Source organism: Amblyraja radiata, chromosome 11 (assembly GCF_010909765.2).
Source record: "Amblyraja radiata isolate CabotCenter1 chromosome 11, sAmbRad1.1.pri, whole genome shotgun sequence".
Classification (NCBI taxonomy): Eukaryota; Metazoa; Chordata; class Chondrichthyes; order Rajiformes; family Rajidae; genus Amblyraja; species Amblyraja radiata.
The window spans coordinates 26,182,851-26,199,895 of NC_045966.1; the positions used below are offsets into that span (position 1 = coordinate 26,182,851).

Consider the following 17,045-nt stretch of genomic DNA (forward strand, 5'->3'; position numbering starts at 1 on the left):
AGAGAAAATTGACTTTTCTATCGTTCAAGTGGGCACCATGCAGAGAGGAAAGTGTTGGACCTTGCAAATAAACCGTCTTCGCATAACTGAAGGGTGGAACGTTTTGTTTCTATGTTGAAGCATTCCAATGAAAAGTAATGATTAACTTTTATTTCATTGAACGTCACGTGATGGCTTCAATTCAGATTTTCTGTGTGGCCATACATTCCCTCGTAATGTTTGTTGACGGAGAGGCTGATGCAAAAATAAGGCTCGTGATGTCTTAACCCCTCCAACACCGAGCCCCTGCTCACCACGACCTTATTTATCTGCAAGATTATGCCTGAAGTTCACCACTCACAGTTGCCACTACTCCGCCCTGTTGCTGGTCACTGAAGCCGAAGGAGCATGGTGTTCAGATTCTCAAGAACACTTCAGACGGCTGCGGAACCCTGAACACAAACACAAAGTGCTGGAGGTACTCTAGTGTCAGGTCAAGCACCGTTTGTGGAGGGAGACGGACAGACAACGTTTTGGGTCAAGGATGGTTCTTCAGACTCCTGTTTTTAACACGTCCTTTCCCTGTTGGCGGTTTGGTCCGTGAACTGATTTTAAAAAATTCTGCTTGCATCAGCTGGAGACTTCTTTCCGAGTAAGTGAACGGCTGGGGCTGAGACAGTGCAAAGCTGCTGTTGTTATCTTCTGAGAGATACCCCTCTCTGCTCCTTCCATTTCGTGGTACATCTCTCGCTATTCAAAAACCAAGAGACGTTTATTATCAGCCATCCCTTCCTTCCTCACTGATCCACAGTTACAGCCAGACAGCATCATACAGCTGGAGTACGCAGGGAAGCTCAGCTCTTTCTGTGTTTGCTATTTGGATTGTCATGTTCCACGGGATGTTTCCGATCCAGCAACAAGCCCAGCTGCAAACTGACATTGCATTTATAAGATGCACACTCTCTAATTGAAAAGGGATCCTAGTGCCTTGAAAGACAACCCCGTTGACGTCCTCGGCAGAACGAGGTTGACTGACATTATTCCTACTACATGATCCAAGCAACTCCGCTCTTTAGAAATCAGTTATTTTGGGAAGCAGGCGGCTCCACAACTGAAAGATTTTTCAATTGTAAAGCTTTCTCCCGATTCTACCAATCGTTCTGAGAACTACGGGCTGTTGTCATGAAGACATCGAGCATCTTGCAATCATAGTATGTCACTTAGCCAGACTGAAATGGTAAGTACTTACTCCATTTGTTGTGTAAAAGAACGAAATTGTACCGATGAAAGTGAGATGACGTTTACAGGGATAGTCGCAAACGGGAAGTGAAGAATGCAATTCACCGTTTCCTACTTTGCACTGCATCTGATTAAACCAATTAGATTAAGATCATCGACACTCCTCGCTGGCTTGTAACTGAGCGCATATACTCTTGATTTAGGCTTTATGGCTAAATCTACAATAGAAATATACACTGCAAATTGAATGCAATTTAATTCCATCTGGGATTTTTGGAAAGTAGTTTGCACGTATGAATGTATCGTGATCGGATCTCTCTACACGTGTGACTCCGATTAAATGGAAGGGGGAGAATGAATAGTTGTGGATGTTCAAAAGGGAACTGCAGATGCTGGAATATCGAAGGTACACAAAATTGCTGGGGGAACTCAGCAACTGTGGATAGTTGTTTCAGCAGTTCAGAGCATTCCGCTTCAGTGCATTTGGTCCCATCTCGAAGACGCCGCTAGATTCAATGCACCGCGCAGCTGTCGGGAGTGACGGGCATTGAAACATCGGTGAACTGTGCTTTACAGATTAAAAAAAGCATTGCATACTGTCACACGTTGAACGCAGCAACATTTAAACCCTGTGGGAAATGACAAGGGAAATGTATCCACTCAACTCGCTTAATGATGTTTCTACCCCGATCCAAGTGGTTTAATAGTTATTTGTGAAATGGCCATATGAGCAGTGGAAAGCTATCTTTCAAACGGTGAACCACGATGTTCAACGATTTGGTGGGTATTTTTTGATAACATCGGAATGGAGGGGGTTTAATGAATTGCGTTGCAGAACAGGACATATCCATGAGATGTGGCCAACGTTTCTTTACAATTCCTTACTCGTTCACCGGTCCATTTAAATCAATCAACATATAATTTCAAAGGAATAAAAATGATTTCCTAGCAGATAATTAGTGCGATTGGACACAATTCGCCCCCAAGGAGACCTTACCACAATGTGAAGTACTGTACTCCATGCTGTAATCGTAGTCAACTGCCTGGTCTCTGACCGCTCTTTTTTTGATAACCCTTTGTATATCTGACACCCGGGGCATGACACGCATTTCCAAACCTTGAGCTCATGTGCGCTTTGTCATTGTGCACTGCGTTCAAAATACTTTATTTTTGCATTTAGCCTTGGAGAAAATCCAATCTTTTTTAAAGGCATCATCTTTAAAGAGCTAATGTGAAATGGACATTTGAGAGGAGGCCCATTCCATATTAGTTTGTGCAATTACCAGATTAAACCCATTTCGAACAAGCCAATTAGACTTTGAGGGATGTATCTCTGCATTACAAACTTACCCTGAAATGTTGGCGGCGTGTGCTCTCTACCAATGTATTCAAAAGTGCTGTATTTCCCAAACCCACCGTCCCCACCAGCTGAAAGGCGCTGAAATCGGGCGCAAATCCGTGCACAATCCGCAGTATCCTGACTTGGAAAAGTATCCAGCTTCTGCAGCGCGCCTATCCAGCAGAAACTCTCGAAACTCCACGTTGTATCTGGAAGGCGATGGAGCGATAAACACCGCCGACACTGCCGCAAGAAGTCTGTCACACAACATCGCCTTCTCAGTCAGGCTCGAACGTGCGAAAGACCCCCCCCCCCCCCAATAAACAGCCATTAAATGCAAGGGCACCAACTTATGTTCCCTCAGCAGACATACCAAGCTCTTGAATTCACATCTTCTTGCTTAAAGGGAGGCAAAACAAATTCATGAAAGAGCGCATGGATGCTGCCTCCGGGTTCATTCTATTGACCACAGTATGGGCATAGCAACCAACATCTTGGCCAACTTCTCTTACCCCACACCTTCCCCTTGCCTGTTTCCACCAGCTATCTCTCTACTCCAATCTTGAAGGATCCCACCCGAAACGTCGTCTCTCCATTTACCTCCACAGATGCTGCCCGACCATCTGTGTTCCTCCAGCAAACTGTTTTGTTTTACAGATACCAGTGTCTCTATTTCAAGATTACTGGGCTGCTTATATTTTTCGCTTGCTGTTAGTGAGTGTGGAGAGGGGCGGGGTGCAGAAAACATCTGCTCATCTCCTACTTTAAAACTTGCAACACCAAGTTAACACGATAGTCTAAGGCAACGACACGAGCAATAACGAAAGCTGGAACTCAGCGGGTCAGGCGTCATCTCTGGAAAAAATGAATAGGTGACGTTTCGGGTCCAGACCCTTTTCAGACAATAACTATTGATTGTTGAAAACTTGGGCACATTGGGCGAATGATCTTGATATTTCCACACCTCTGTGATGTGTTCTGGTTTAGTAATTTATGTAATGTTATTGAAGCCACAGGCGATGACTTGTCAGGATACAATCTGCGGTATGAAATATGCCACAAGAGTTGGCATTAAGGTACTGAGTTGCCCACAGGTATATAGGATAGGAATGGAAGAGAATTATGGATGGTAATGTGCGGGCAAAGTAGTGTCAAAGTTATTAATGGATCATTATGCCTTTTAAATTGTGCAGTGTGTTTACCGAGAATAGCGAATTGCTAAAGTGTAACCCATTCAAGGAACCTGGGGCATTATGGATTGCTTAATTTAAAACCATTGGACCAATAGGTTTATGTACTGGATTATAAAATTCCTCAAATCGTGTTAGGTTAAAACTATGAGCAAACCAATAAAGGTATAAGTATTTCATATTTTGTGCCCAATGAACTGCCAATCCAAATTACCTTGCATAACATGTGAGGAGTCCATTCAGCCCATCAAGCCTATGCTGGCTCTCAGAGCATTCCCATTGGACCTATTCCCTCAAGGCATGGGGGGGGGGGGGGGGGAGAACAAAGGAGGACGAGGCGTGGGATACTTTGTAACTTTACCAGTGCCCTTTATGTGGCGACTCTTTGTATACCTTGGGTACGCAAAATAAAGAATTTCACTGTGACTTGTCACATGTGGCAATGAAGTATTTGTTCACTTTCCCTCCTGCATGTCCATCAACTCCACCCTGTTTTTTCCTGCTACTCACATACACTAGATATAATTTGCAGGTGCTATTTAATTCACCAACCAACATGTCTAAATGTTGAAGGAATCCAAAGCACATGTGAGGCAGGGGAGAACTTACATGGTTTTGGGGAGATTAGGTCACTAGAGATATTTGAGGAGGGAGTAGATCATTATTTGAAAGATTGGGGAACTAAGGGCTATGCAGAACTCGCACTGAAGAGGAGTTGAAGCCCATAGCAGACGAGCCATAATATCTTGAATGGTAGGGACAGGTTTAAAAGGATGAATGGTCAACTCTAGCTTCTACTCTTTTGAGTCTGTCCTTGTGTGCTGAAATCAAATGTAAGGTAGGCAACATCTTTTATCGTTTTATTTATGTTTGCAGTAATGGAAATAATGGCTAATATTTGTGTTGTTGTTTGATTTTCTGCCTCATGAAACTTCCCTCGATCTTGAATAATTCATGGGCCAGCTCCACATTTATGCATTCATAACCTTTGTCTTTCTATGAGGTTTATGCTAATGCCATTTTCTGTAGCATTCACAATTAGACGGTTGACAAAATAGGGAGGGCCTGAAGGTTGTGATCTATATATAGCAATCATTTTATGATTCCCTTTAACAATGCATCTAGAAAAAGCATTTAAGGAGGAAGAGTAGCTTTTCACATTTGATGTGTTAGCCATTCAGTAACTTGAAGTTAGTTCTTTTCAGCAGCTGTCACAAAATAATATATGAAGTAACAAGGTGAAATGGAAATCAATATATTCCATCGCATGCCAGATATGTGCCCTTTTGTACAGCTGCGAAAGAACCCAATCAGATCAGTACCCGGTGACTTAAAAAAGATCCATTGCTTCAATTTTTCACTTGTGTGTAACTATAAATCCAAGTTAATAGAAGCAGCTTGCCAGAATGTGGACTGGTGTTGAAACTTTGAATTAACACGAGGGTAGGTTTCTTGTGAAGAATTTAATTGTGAGATTTAGATGGATTGGCAGTCCATTTGAAAGTTTCCATTGAAGTGCGTATATTAATTTAATCACAGCACAAACAAGAACATCTGCTGACATAATAATGACAGTTTCTACAAAAAAAAAGCAAAATAATTTTTCACAGATGGTAATTTATTTCCTTGTCTTTTTGGAGCTCATGTTGAAAGCAAGAGCACAGCACATGAATTACACCCTCATATAAATCAGATTGACTCCAGGTCAAGCTGTACTTCAGATGTATCTGGATATGGGCATGGAGGTGTTTGTGTAAATGTCATCCTTTGGCATTATGGTGTTGGATGGGATTTGCTCAGTAAACAACAGTTAAAAGTTTTGTCCGTGAAAACTTTGCAGTTTTGAGATTTGTGAAATGTATGAAATGAACAGGCTTTAAATAGTCTGGCATTGCTTTTAAAAGCAGCTCTTCTGTTATACCAAAGGCAATAAAAATTACAGAAACCAGATGACACACTGAAACATGAAGTGAAATGAAAGCAATTACAAAATCTGCAAGTTTATCCTGGCACTCGCTCTCGTTAATATTTCAGTGGGAAATATCAATTTCAATTGATGAGCATACCTGCAGGTAAATAAAATCACCTTCAAAATGATCTTGGGTCTGTAGAGTTGCAACAAAGTTTTGTTAACTCAGTGACATTTACATCATGAATTCCTATTCCATCCTTGTCAACTGCACTTACATAGATAAGAAAAAAAATATCTGGAGAATGTAGATGTAAATTTTAATAAAAGAAAAAAATCCACACCAGTTCCAACTATATTTTGCAGTCTATAAAAAATTATAGTCTATATTTTTGCAGTCTATAAAAACATATAAAGTAATTGGTCTGAATTTTGCAGTTGTAATGATAGCAGAACAATAATTGCTTGCAATCGTTACTCCCAGAAACGGGTAAGGCTTTGGAATTTCTGTACATGTTCAGTTAAATGACGAAATCCAGAAGCTGTCACCCGTGTAACTTGCTCTTTCACAGGGTATAGTGTGTTTTAGACTTTCCAGTATATTCACCAGAAACCTGTAAATTTATTAGCAATTAAAATAATTATGAAATATTCCCACTGCAACAATATTACATGTTTGAATGAGGGAATTTGTAATCCTAAAATATTACAATTCCTCATCAGCAAACTCATATAAAACATAACTTTATGTGAGTGGGTTGTCATAGAGGGATATGTCACAGAAACAGGACCTTCAGCCCACCAAGTAATTGTACATGATAGATATTTCAAAATACTGAGTTTTACAATGCCAATTACTTTTTTTTAAATTTGCTTTTAAAATTCCAGCTTTGACAATTAACATATTTGTATCCCCCTATCCTTATTGTGTGGTCTGTACATTGTTTAAAAATACATTAAAATACTGTGCATTTTGCTTGATTGTGAAAATGATAGAAAGCTTTGCCAGCTTGATGGAATCTTGCTAATGATAGGGATCGTCAGAAAAGATCTTCAAGGATCCAACATTGGTACTAAATCGTTGTTGAAGATCAGTGGCAAATACCATTACTTTTCTGATGACTGCAAAATGCAGGAACCGGAAATCATTTAATATAGCCGTTTGCAAAACATTCTTAATTATTTCAAAAATAGTCCAGGAATTATATAAGTATATTGTACTTTAAATTCTCAGTTGCTAACTAGACTTTCAAACCAGGGAAGGACTTGCACAGTGAATGGCAGGGCTCTGGAGAGTGTTGTAAAGATTAGAGACCTACAGTAACCAGTACCCAGTTTCCTGAAACTGGTGACACAGGTAAATAGGGTGGTGAAGAGCTGTTTGGCATCTTGCCTTCATCAGTGGAGGTATTGAGTGCAGGATTGGAGAAGTCATGCTGCAGCAGTCCGTGACGTTGGTGAGTCCACATTTGGAGTATTCTGAATGCCCTGCTATAGGAAGGACAACATTAAGGTGTAGATAGAAGCATAGCACCATAAAAACATAGGAATTAGGTGCCAAGAGTAGGCCATTCGGCCCTGCGAGCCAGCACCGCCATTCAATATGATCATGGCTGATCATCCAAAAACAGTACCCCGATCCTGCTTTCTCCCCATATCCCTTGATTCCATTAGCCCTAACAGCTATATCTAACTCATTAGATAGTGCAATAAAAATTCACCAGGATATTACACACTCTCAAGAGCTTGAGATAAGGAGAGACTGAATTGGCTGTGATTTTTTTCCTGGAGAACAGGAGGCTGAGTGTTAACTTTATAGCAGTTTATAAAATTATGAGGGACACAAATAGGATGACTGGTCACAGATTAAAGAAGTCCAGAACTGGAGGGGAGAGGTTTAAGTGAGAGAATAAAGATTTAAAAGTGACACGAGCGACAATTTCTTCATGCAGAGGGTGGTGCAGAGGCGTGTACAATGGTGACATTTAAAAGACATTTAGACAGGTAAATGGAAAGGAAATGTTTAGAACGAAACACGGGCAAATGGGATGAAATCAGTTATAAAATCTGGACGGCAGAGACAAGTTGACCAGTGGGAATAAAGCAAGGAGAAAGTGAACTGAAAGGTTATGGATGAATAGTGGTATTCAGGGATTGAATTTGATATATTTGGAGATGATTTCTTTAGAGATCTAGTGTGACAAATTTGAAAGGGGACTTTCTCTTTCAATTTTACTCTGTGAAATATACTAAGAAAATATTTCCCTTTTTTAAAACACACAGAGTATCTTTGAATTAGGTTCACTCAGTTCCAATTCACTAAATGCACGTGCCAACACAAAACCAAATTAAATTAAATTAAATTTCTTTATTTATATAGCACATTTTTAGTCAACTTGCATTGACCCCAAAGTGCTTCACATAATTACATTCACACACACAGGCAAAGATGGGTGAAGTGTCTTCCCCAAGGACACACACAGGCAAAGGTGGGTGAAGTGTCTTGCCCAAGGACACAACGACAGTATGCACTCCAAGCGGGATTCGAACCAGCTACCTTCCGGTTGCCAGCCGAACACTTAGCCCATTGTGCCATCTGTCGTCCAGGAGGCTGGACCAAGAACCTCCTGAACGACAGATGGCACAATGGACCAAGAACACAAAACCAAGAAACAAACCCTATATTTTCAGTGTTAGCATGCTTCATAAATTCACCAGTGTTTAAGCTAATTATATTAGTGCTGCGGTTGCAAAGTTTTTTTAATCTCTTGTATATAAGCTATCAATGGATTTTTATGTCATGGAAAAATAGGTGACTGAATGAGTGAAGGAAAGGTTGAAATCGTCTCTCTCTGTTGCTAAGAATTGATTTGCTGCTGATACAATGCAATGGTCTGATGGAAAGAGAAGCTTGATGCTCTGCAGATAAACCAAAGAATGTGGTGAGGTAGTAGGATTTGTGGCTTCTGTAACATTACATTCTTAATTTCATTTGAAGTATTGGGAATAGCCTGACAATAAATGATAATGTGAATAAAATATCACTTCATTCCTTATGTCCAACTCAAAGTCATTCCATAACTGTAAACCCTATTCAATTAATATAAACTGCTTCCTCTGCAAAACTCATTCAGGAAAGGGATTTAAGTTGTTTCCCTGCCTTTCCTTGCCAAGTAGAGTTGGTAAGAATAAGATATTAAGAAAAATGGGTTGTGGAGGGGTTCTATGAAATGCAAGGGGTGAGTCAGAAAACATAGATGCTTGCCAGAATAGATAAATAAAACTTGCAGACCAAATAATCATATTCTTTAAACCACTGGAAATCTGTGACAGCATGCAGCTTAACAATTTATAAATCATATATTGGAGCATCTGTGGTATAAGCAGTGTGAGTCATAGAAAATTGCTCCTTAACTGAGTCAACGTGACGTTTGGCCCATGCAAGAAATTCACCTTTATGATCTTTGAAATGAAAAAGAAGAGATTCGCACGATGGGATGCAGGTAATATTTGATCTAGATAGCTTTTATTTATTGCTTTTGGATCAAATGATTCAGAATGTTCCATGCAAATAAATAAAATACATTTATCAGTGAACACGGTCATTACATAGGCACTCCGCCACAGGGGGTGTGATTCCCAGGTGAGGGTGTGAGCCAGGTTTGGCCATGTACAGTGGTTGTGAGGAGATGAATTAACATGTTATGTATTGAACTTTGACAGACATGCCTTCTCTTTTGGTAAAACAATTGCAGGAAATGTTCACATCGTAGATCAGAATCTGTTCATTGTGTAAGCCCCACGGTTCTTTACAAAACTAGAAGATTATTTCACAAAACCAAGGGATAATTGGCTATTCCATTGGCAACACTGTCTCAGAGACTGGAGGAAAACCAGTGAGAATTTATAATGGGGAATAAGAAAATGGAAGAGGAATTCAACAATTACTTTTCATCTCTCTTCACAAAAGGATTCACACAAATCGTAGATTTCGTTTTGGGTTTAGGGTTAGGGTTATCACTGGCATGTACCAAGGTACAGTGAAAAGCTTTGTTTTTCATGATATTAATTCAAATCAAGTCAAACTCAAATACAATAGTAGAGCAAAGGGGAAGGTACAGTGTGCAGAATATAGTTTTCAGCATTGTAGCACTGAAGCTCCTACAACATATGTCAGAGCATCTAGGGTTGAGTGCGAATGAGAAACTAAATATTGGTTGACAATAGTACTGGAGAAGTTAGACCTTAAATACAGATAAATCCAAAGCACCAATAATTTTCCAGAATATTTAAAGGGATGGATTTAGAGATAGTCAGGTTATTGTCTTCAAATGTTCTGTAAATTCTGAAATTACTCCTGTTGTGCAGCTGCAAGTAAGAATGTCATTGTTCTATCTGGGACATATGACAATAAAATATTCTTTACTCTTGACTTGATCAAAATGTGGTAAATATGGCCTCACTATTTAAGAAAGAAAGTCGAGAGAAAATTGGGAGCTGCTGATCAAGTCAAGGCAAGTATATTATCATATGCACAAGTATGGTGAGGTGCTGGTACAAGAAAATTCTTGTAATCTGTTGGTGGGAGGGAATTTTATGGAATCTATAATGGAATGCAATGATACAACACCTTCAAAAGAATAACAGGACTGTGAGAGCAGCCAAGGATTTATGAAAAGAAAATCATATTTGGTACAAATGCGAAAGTTCACTGAGGATGTGACTAATAGATCTTCGGAATATGTTCAATATGGTCCTGCACAGGTGGTTGATCAGCACATGGAATTGTGGAGAATAGACTGGCATGGATTGTAATTTGGTTATTGGACAAAGAGCAAAGAGATTGGACTCAGTTAGTGTTCCTTGGCTATTAGAACTACAGGAAGTGGTGCCTGTGTCATAAATTCATTATCACCTCTTCCTACTAGTTTGACTGTTTGCAACCCTGTATCCCATCATTATCACCTCTTCCCCAATCAACAATGGCCCATTACAGGCTCCAACTTGGTCATCTGTTGCCGGCCCTGATTTGTTCTGGCAATTTCCTACCACTAGTTCCACCCCACCCTACTTTTAGTCTGAAGAAGGGATCCAACCCAAAATGTCACCCATCCTTTTTCCTCAGAGATGCTGTCCGACCCACTGAGTTACTCCAGCACTTTGTGCCTATCTTTGCTATATACCAGCATCTGCAGTTCCTTCCAACACATCAGTGTCTATCAACAATTTAGCTGATGGAAACAAATGTCAAATTTCCAAGTTTGCTGATAATACTGTACAAGGGGGTTGTGAGTTTGCAGCAAGATGGTAACAGGAACTAAGGGGATATGACAGGTCTAGTGAGTGGACAAAAACATGGCAGGTAAATAAAATGTGGAAAAGGGTGAAGGTTTCAACTTTGAAGCGGATGGCGGAAAAGCAGAGTTTAGTTAAGTAGAGATGCATTCTGAGGCTTTGTGTTAATGGTGGCATTGATGTTTTGATGAGACCAAAGTGTATTTATATGCAAGTCACTGAAGACCAAAATATAAATGTTGCAGGCAAATAGGATATTAGCCTTTATTGCAAGTGGATTTGAATTTAAGAGGAAATGCATCTTAATGCAATTCTCTACAGCCATGATAAGACCACATTATGTGCAATGTTATTCTCTTTATCTAAGAAAAGGTGTTTGCCTCAGAGGGAATGCAGCAAAGATTTACTGGTTTCAGGGATAATGGGTTTGGCATATGAAAAGAGATTGTGCACATTATGCTTGCAATTTTCTATCTAAAGCAACGAAATACATTAAAAACTGTAGAATTATGTTGAAACTGTAGCTTTATAGTCTAAATGGAGAAATTATGCTTTCCCGGGCTGAGGAATTCGGGACCAGAGAGTACAATTTACGAATGGGTAGGCTGTTTATCATGAGAAGACGAGAAACTTCCTCATTCAAAGGATGCAAACCTATGGAATTCATTACCACAAAAGGTTGTGAAGACACAATCATTGTGTTCAGTCGAAACAGACATTGAAAGCTTTCTGATTATTGGGGGAATCCAAGGATATGTGAATGGTAGATTCAGTGGTGACCTTTCTTCTTCCCAAATCGAAACATCACCCATTCTCTTTCTCTCTCTCTTTCTCTCTAGAGATGCCGCATGACCCGCTGAGTTACTCCAGCATTTTCTGTCTCTCTTTGGTGTAAACCAGCATATGTGGTTCTTTGTTGGTACAATATTGGGAAGGTGATGTAAAATGGCAGAGGCAGATGGTCAACCATGCTCACAACGGAGCAGGCCCCAGTGGAGCAGGCCCCAGTGGAGTGGTCAGGCCCCAGTGGCCCGATGGTCTACCTCTGTCCTTGTGCCTTATTGTTCTCATCAGTTCAACTAATAGCATGCTATATTGAGAACGTAGAAATGGACAGAGGACATTTCATTCCTGTATACCGCTCACAGCCAACAAACCGAGATATACCCTCTTCAACACTAACATTATATACACATACCAGCTGGTCTAGCACATTCTAAAAGCAGTACATCCAATGTTACAGTAGCATTGTATTCTTTTATTCTTTTATTCAATGATTAAAAAAGGAAAAAATGGGAATAATTATTTACTAATTTGTTGCCTTGGTCCTGGATCATGACGCTGAGGTAGTTGCTTTAAAAAAAATTCTATAGGGTTAACATATCTAGAACATATAAAAGTTCAGCACAGGAACATGGCCCTTTAACCCATTATATCTGCAACTAACACCTTGCCAAGATAAACTAATCTCATCTGCTTGCACATGATCCGTATCCCTCCATTCCCTGCATACCTATTTGCCTATCAAAAAGCCTCTTAAACACCATTATTATATTTGCCCCATTGACAGTGGAGGCAAATATAATAAACAATAAAGTGCCTGCACACCTCCTTTAAATGTTACCTCTTTTCACCATAAAGCTATGACCTCCAGTTTTTGATATTTCCACCCTAGATAAAAAGTTCTGACTGTATACTGTATTTATGCCCCTCATATTTGTATATACTTCTAATTATGCCTTTTTAGTTATCCTGATGCCAACTTCCATCAAGCAGACCTCTTCATTGCTCTTCCTGAGAGTATATCTGCTCCACTGACATGAAATATTCTTCCCTTTTATAACCTCCATGATCTTGGGAGTGTTGTATGTTGAGTCACCATCGCATTGTGTTGCATCTGCTCTTGTTCCAATTAGGCTGCATCTTCACTGAGTCTCCAATTGCAAGCAGGTCAGGTCTTTAGTTCTTTTTTGATCCTTAAAAGCTTTCCTTGCGTCTGCTCTTCAGAGCTCTCAACTTTTGGTTATGATCTAATAATAATAATAATATCTTTTATTGTCATTGCACGTCAGTGCAACGAGATTTAGTGTGCAGCTCCACTGATGTACAAGAAAGGTAAATAAATACAATACATAAATAAGCAAGCTGAATTGATTGACGTGACCATCTGAGGGAGACTGTCCAAAGGGGGTGGGTGGGGGGGCACTCATTAGGGCCGGTTCAGAGCCGCTATAGCTCTTGGGATAAAACTGTTCCTGAGTCTGGAGGTTCGGGCGTAGAAGGCCTTGTAACGTCTGCCGGAGGGAAGTAGTTGAAACAGACCGTGGCAGGGGTGTGATGAGTCCTTATGGATGCTGAGGGCCTTCCTGAGGCACCGCGTGTGGTAGATGCCCTCCAAGGCTGGTAGCTCTGTCCCGATGATCCGCTGCGCTCTGTTGACGATGCGCTGAAGAGCTCTCCTCTCCGCCTCCGTGCAGCTGAGATACCACACAGAGATGCCATACGTTAGTATGCTCTCTGTGGTGCAGCGGTAGAATGTTGTCAGCAGCTGTTGGGGCAGACCAGTCTTTTTTAATGTCCTCAGGAAGAACAGTCGTTGCTGTGCCTTCTTGACCAGCGCGGCGGTGTTCGTGGACCATGTGAGGTCTTCTGAAAAGTGAGTGCCCAGAAACTTAAAGCTGGACACTCTCTCCACACTTTCACCATAAATGGAGATTGGGGCGTATTCTCCAGAATGGGACCTCCTGAAGTCAATAATCAGCTCCTTGGTCTTGGAGGTGTTTAGTGCCAAGTTGTTATTGGCGCACCAGTCCGCCAGGTTCTGCACCTCCGCTCTGTAGTTTGTTTCATCACCGTTGGTGATCAGCCCAATCACTGTTGTGTCGTCTGCAAACTTCACGATGGTGTTGGTGTCGAATGCAGGGACACAGTTGTGAGTGAAGAGGGAGTAGAGCATGGGGCTTAGTACACAACCCTGTGGTGTGCCGGTGCTCAGGGTGATGGTGGAGGACAGGTGCGGGCCCAGTCTCACTGCCTGCGGTCGCTCCGTGAGAAAGTTCAGGGTCCAAGCGCATATCGGTGAGCTGAGGCCTAGCTGGTGGAGTTTGGTGGTGAGCTTGGTGGGGATGACCGTATTGAATGCAGAGCTATAGTCAATGAAGAGCATCCTCACATACATGCCCTGTCTGTCCAGGTGAGTCAGGACAGTGTGAAGGGCCAGAGAGATGGCATCCTCTGTCGATCTATTTGCCCAGTGAGGCAGGGATGCTGGATTTAATATGGGAGAGGACCAGCCTTTCGAAGCACTTCATAGGGATTGGAGTCAGGGCAACCGGCCGGTAGTCGTTGAGGTTGGTGATTTTGGACTTTTTCGGCACCGGCACTATGGTGGCTGTTTTCAGGCACTTGGGGACCGTTGCCAGAGATAGAGATAGATTGAAGATTCTCGTGAATACCTCCGCCAGCTGTCCAGCACAGTCCTTTAATACTCTTCCCTGGACTCCATCCGGGCCTGCAGCCTTGCGTGGATTGATCCTACGCAGAGCGCCCTGTACCTCCTGAGTGCTCAGTGTTAAGGCCTGTCCCTCCGCAGTGGCCGGGGTTATTCCACACCTGGTGGTGTTGCCAGTTTCGAACCGGGCAAAGAAGGTGTTTAGTTCATTGGCCAGTGTGATATCACCGTGGGGGCAGGCGGGGCTGCTCTTGTAGTCAGTGATGTCCCTGACACCCTGCCACATGCTTCTGGTGTCCGCGGTATTGAAGTGGTCTTCTACCCTTTGCCTGTGGATGACTTTGGCCTTTTTTATGCCTCTGTTCAGGTTCGACCTGGCCGCACTGTAGGCAGAAGTGTCCCTGGATTTAAAGGCGTTGTTGCGTGCCCTTAGCAGATCCTGAACCTCCTTGTTCATCCAGGGTTTCCGGTTTGGGAACATCTCTATTTTCTTGTCCACTGTGACAGTCTCCACACAGCAGTTGATATAGGAGAGCACAGTGGATGTGTACTCCTCCAAGTCTATCTCTGTACCACTGGTAGCCTGTTGTGCAAACAGGTCCCAGTCGGTGCGATCAAAGCAGTCCCGGAGTTGTAGGGTGGCGTCCTCGGGCCATATTTTGACCGTCCTTATTGCAGATGAGGGGTCGGTATGCAGGCAGTAGAAACAGTGAGAGGTGATCGGATTGTCCCAGGGATGGGCGGGGGAGAGCTCTGTATGCGTCCTTGATGTTGGTGTACACTTTATCCAACGTGTTTGAGCCCCTGGTAGGGCACTGCACATGCTGGTGGAATTTGCGGAGTGTGGCACGTAGGTCGACCTGGTTAAAGTCCCCTGCAACAATGAAGGCACCGTCGGGGTGAGCGTCCTGCTGCTTACTGATGGCCGAGTGCAGCTGTGCTAGCGCTAGGTTAGCATTAGCCTTTGGTGGGATGTATATGGCCATGATGATAACCACAGTAAACTCCTGAGGCAGGTAAAACGGTCTACATTTAAGCAGTAGGTATTCCAGGTCAGGGGAACAGTAGCTCTCTATTGCAGTGTGGTTGGTGCACCAGTCATTGTTGATGTAGATGCAGAGCCCACCACCCTTGCTCTTACCGGAGTCCTTTGTTCTATCACCACGATGCAGTGACCGGTTGGTTAGGTCCACAGCCCCATCGGGAACCAGCGCGCTGAGCCAGGTCTCTGTGAAGATCAGCACACAGCAGTCTTCCAGGGATCGCTGGGTGTTGATCCAGAGCCTTACCTCATCCATCTTGTTGGTGAGTGACCGGACATTCGCGAGAAAGACGCTTGGGAGCGATGGTCTTTGTGGAGCCCTCCGTAGCCTGTCCTGCACCCCCGCTCGCCTTCCACGTTTCTGCTTCCGTTCCCGGCGCTTGCTCCGTCTCCTGCCCTCCAGAGTGGTGATCCAAGGGGCTTTCCTGCCCAGCTCCGACAGGACGGTAAGGGTACTGTAGTACTCACAAGCCAGTTTCTCGCAGCCACGTCCGATGCTGAGTAGTTCCGAGCGGCTCCATGTGCGACCAGTCGGGATTGCGATGCGGGTCTTGGATTCCCTCGTCCTGTAGGTGAGTTTCTTCTTATGGTTCTTATGGTTCCTGGGGTTTCCGGGGTTACTAGGGTTCCTAGGGGTTCTAGGGGTTCTGGGGTTTTGAATTACCTTGTTTTTCCAGCCGCGTTCGGTACCGGGCTGCTCCGAGTAAACTCGGGCTTGGGAGCGCAAAGCCGCTGCGTCTGGACGCGCCGCTATCCTGCTTCTTTAATTGTTTCTCCTTCTCCAAAGACCACTGTTATCTGCTGTGATCCTTACCACACTGAGTTATTAAAGTGCAGCATCTAACCTTCACTGAAAATCCTCGCCAATGGTATATACCAAATGGTGCACAGAAGTGGGCTAAATACGGGCATTTCGAATGACCCCTACATTCTGCCCTACTCTTGTCTGACAAAACACCTTTTATCATCTTTATTAGGTTGTTGCTCCTCTACACGGTTTAATTGAGGTCTTGAGGCCCAAGGTAAACTCTCAGCTCGCTGCTTGACTTATTACCACATACCAGGCTGTATACCCAGGGGTTGGCAAGACTACTTTCTCTGTCACAGTCTCCAATTAGCCCTTGCGTTTTCTCCGTGATACCTGCTTCCCTCTTATTTGTGACTAGTTGATATTTGCTCTCAGTTGACCGTCCATGAATACATCTGCATATACATGCGAGTTACGTGACTGAAATGATTGTCAGCATCAAACAAGCTTTAGCATCGTAACATGGTTGATCTTTATCACCCCCATCTGTGGCATTGTGCTACTTCCATGTATGGATGCAATCTCTTAAGAAAATATCAAAGGATTTTCCCTTGATTGTGAGAAATCAAGAAGCAGGAACGGGTGTGACTGTCAATGCTTGGCAGTATGCTTGCAATGCATCTAGTGCATTCTCGGGGGGTTCATTTGAGAGGTTTATGTTGTGTCACTATTTTATGCTCTTGTGAAAAATGAGACGTAAAAACATTTTTACTTGTGTCATTTCTGGTTTATCTAGCATATTTTTCCGGAGGAGGCGCTGTCCTGAACGGCTGCCTGTCCTGCAGCTGTCCGT

The 17,045-nt window shown here is 42.7% G+C and overlaps 1 protein-coding gene across 1 annotated transcript in view; it reads left to right on the forward strand.

The window, feature by feature from the left end:
- Positions 1-446: 446 nt before the first annotated feature.
- Positions 447-17,045, forward strand: part of htr4 (5-hydroxytryptamine receptor 4) — a 152,589-nt gene continuing 135,990 nt past the window's right edge. The window contains exon 1 of the mRNA XM_033029582.1: positions 447-1,216. The gene's annotated coding sequence lies outside the window, so the exon portion shown is untranslated. The remainder of the gene's footprint in view (positions 1,217-17,045) is intronic.